This window comes from Falco biarmicus, chromosome 13, assembly GCF_023638135.1.
Source record: "Falco biarmicus isolate bFalBia1 chromosome 13, bFalBia1.pri, whole genome shotgun sequence".
Taxonomy (NCBI): domain Eukaryota; kingdom Metazoa; phylum Chordata; class Aves; order Falconiformes; family Falconidae; genus Falco; species Falco biarmicus.
Window position 1 is genome coordinate 17,805,370 of NC_079300.1, and position 3,889 is coordinate 17,809,258.

Consider the following 3,889-nt stretch of genomic DNA (forward strand, 5'->3'; position numbering starts at 1 on the left):
GGCACCGTTCCGCCCGCGCCAGCCAATCGCGGCCCGCCGCGCGCACGCCCCCTGGCGGCCAGCGGCACCGCGCCTGCGACGCGGAGGTCCGGGGGCGCGGCGGCACGCGGCCCGGCCTCGCGCCCGCTGCGGCGGTTGGGGCCGGTCCCGCTCCCCGCCGCGGGCGGGGGGGGGGTGGGGTTGGCTCTGGCGCCTCGGCGCCGTTACTGAGGCGCACCGGGGCGGCTGCCGCCGGTATCGCCGTCACCGGAGAGACACACACACATACACGCTGAGCTGTGCCGCGGCGCTGAGCGCGGCTACCTGCGGCCCCGCCGCCCGCCCCCCGCCGGGGTCTCCCCTCAGCCGCCCGCCGGGGCGTAGCTGCGCGCCCAGCCCCGGGGCAGCCTCCCGGCGCCGAAACGACCCCGCTCCCCCCGCCCCGGCTCCATTAGTTGGCGGCGCCGGCGGGGGTTTGACATCGCTGGGGGGGTGGGGGGTGGGGTGGGGGAACGGGAGGGGCCGCGCCGCGGGACCCGCTACTGCAGCGCAACCGCATTGGAGAAACGGGGGAAGAGAGAACGGTGGGCAAGTGTGACTGCCGCTCGGAGCACCCCGCACCTAACCGTGCCAGCACCCTGCAGTCCTGCTGAACGCACGTGTACGTTACAGACCTACGGACGGGCTGTATTAATAACATGACTTCTAAGAACGTAAGACCTCAAAGACTCATTTGCCATCACGCTCCTAAAGGTCAAAATAACAAGAGCACCAAAAAAAGAAAAGAAAAAAAAAAAAAATCTCATTCTCCATCTCTCGGCTGACAGCAGAGGAACAGGCTCCATTTACTCGCCGGCGTGGATCAGGAGCTTACCCCTTCATTCCCTCTTCCCCCGACACCAAGCGGAGCAGCAGCACCCCGGCACGCCACCAGCCACGGTGCTCAGGCCGGTGGGGCGGCTCTACCATTCTCATGGCTTTGTATTGCTCAGCTAGTGTCAATAATGATCCCTTCATTGGGCACTTTGCAAAACGCCAGTATAACAGGAAAGTTACTACAGCGGAGCAGTTCTTAAAATAATAAGCCAGATGTCAAACCCAAGTGAAAAAGCTAAGACAGGCTGTGTCTTAATGTAAAAGATGTCTTAGAAGAGGAATTAAGTATTTATCAGCATGGTTAATTTAAATCTTTTTTTATCAGTATTATCGATGCCAGAAAGCAGTAAATATGAAGTATAAAATAGAATAAACCTATTTGCCTCCTGAATGTCTGATTCCATTAGTCTCTCTTCTTCTGTTACAGTACATCATCTAAATCACTGTATTTGCTGTAAAACAACAGCAGAAAATAACATCACTCACTAAATCTCTGTGTCACATTGATCAGCTAATATATTCCATTTCAGGCCAAAAATAAGCCGTCTCCATTTTTCTTTTTTCTTCTAAATGTCACCAAGCAAAAGACTGAATGTCATTCCATTCTGACAACTGCTTTGCCGAATTATTTTTCCCAGTTTATACAAGCAGGTACCACACACTCTTAAGGAATAACATGTCAGCAAAATGTGCCCATAGCCATCTTTTTGGATGGGGCACCATATTGATCCAATAACATTAAAGTTGACTAGATGCAAAGACTGGGGGAGTTAATACAGATTTAAAAAAAAGATTGCTTCTTGCTTCCACAGAATGGCCGTGTCCTACATTATTCAATGAAATGTCAATGTTTAAATATATTCATTAAAAAATATATTCAAGAAAATGTAAACCAAAGTCTATGAGGAACTAGTATTATCCAGCAAGCACTGAAACTCTTCAGCCTGCTCATCATAAAACATAGGAATCTTTGTGCCCTGCTCCAGTGAGTTCAGAGGTGCAGTTTGACTAAGATAACTATTACACTCATTTTTAAAATCAGCAGTCTCATGCAGCCCAGCCTGACTTGGATGGAGCAGTGGATCCTCATCCCCACTGAAAACTCAAACTGTTTCTGAGCTGCAGGAGGGTAAATATTTTGACTCATGGACATACAAGCCCATTAGCTAGACACCAATCCCAGGTAAGATAATGGAAAGGTCCATCAATATTGCAGTTAATGAAAAGTAATGAATGGTGACAGCATGACCAGCCATACGATTAGCTGCAACAGCCTGCATCCCTTCCTCACCCACGTTACTGCATCGGGGTGCAGGCCAGTGGCTCCCTGGGGGCCGGGGATATGGGGCACCCCGCAGGGATGGGGAACAGGGCAGGACACGGCAGCAGCAGAGGGCAGACGCGCCCAGGCCTGGACACCAGCCCTGGAGCCAGGGTCCAGACTGGCAGGGCCCATGGCCAGGGGCAGGCACAGCCGGGGCTGCAGAGCAGCACACCTCCGGCCATGCCGGGCCACGTGAGACAGGGCTCCACGACCATGGCGGGTGATGGTGAACTCAAACTGGTCAGGGTAATTAAGGCCTATTAGTGCACTCAGGGGCCTGATGAGTAGGAGCAAACATCTTCGGTTTTTTAAGTAATTAAACATTCAGCTGATAAAACTCATTGCAATTCCATTTTAAACTTGGATTTCTCCAAGCTATTGATTCAGTGCCACAAGATATTTTGATTCAAAATACCTGATTTGCACAGAAATAACTGGACTAAAAACTGGCTTGCTGACATTTCAAAATGTAATTGTCAGTGGCAAGATGTCAATGAGTTGATGTGATGCCGATTCCTAAGCTGAAAGTATTCTGCATTTGCAGTCTAGGTGGTTGTATAAAGACTTTGGTGACAATGTTTAGAAAAGACAGAAAGATCAGTATGTTCATTTGTTCAGCAAAGCACAAGTAAGACTGGCAAAAAGAACCAATGTAACCTAGAGGCCATAAAAACTTGTCTTCTAGAAAGATCTCTGTGCACACAGTGGCGACAAAATGCTACAAAAAAAAACCCTACCCTGCACCTGCTTCTGACATTTACATTAACAGGAAAATGGAAATATTAGTGATAGTTCAAAGAGTACTGGAAAACGATCCAGGGAGCTGAAGGACAAGCTAACTTACAATACGAAGCTTCCACATTTCAGCTTATTGAGCTTCTGAAAGAAAGAAAAAAAAAATGACAAGAAAGCTGGATTACTTTGAATAGGTACTTAAATACAGAAAAGAGATCTTGATAGTATGACCTTTTCAGCCTTGCTGACAAAGGCAATGGTATTCATTTGCTGGGAACTGTAGCTAGACAAACCTAGTGTTGACATTTCCTGACTGTGAGGGCAATTAAATATTTACGTAGTTTATATTGGGAGAGATAGCAGGTGCACCTTTCCTTGGGTTTTAAACATGAGATTAGATATGCTTTTTAAAGACAGGTTTTAATTCGGTTTTGGAAGAAATCCGGTTGTGTGCAGATAGGCAGCAGGACTTCACTTCCCGTCAAATAACATTGCAATGCAACATTCTAGGTCAGAAGCAGTATTCTCTGCTTGCAGACACCATCCAGAAAGCCAGACCAATTGTCTCTGCTGTCCACAGGGATTTTGGCCATGTTCGGTCAGATGGTTACTGAAATAATTGAGTCGGTTCCACAGAGAGACATGGACGAGTGACACTGGCAGTTTTGAATATGGATGTCTGACGACTGTCAGGTTTGGGCTTACCACCTCACAGACCATCCAGCACTAGCAATGGTCCTCAGTTCACAACGTCCTGTTTCTCTGGAAAGGCGGTTTTATCTGCATGGCTGAGCTTTGTAATGGTGTAATTGGTGATACATGTTTTCCAAAGCACAACAGGGAGAAAACCACCTTGACGCATTACCAATAAAATAACGTATTACGGTGATAAAAACGTAAACCATACAACACAAAAAATGCCACACTTTTAAAATATTAGTTGTATAAAGACACCTGCTAAGTTCTTTTTTATAA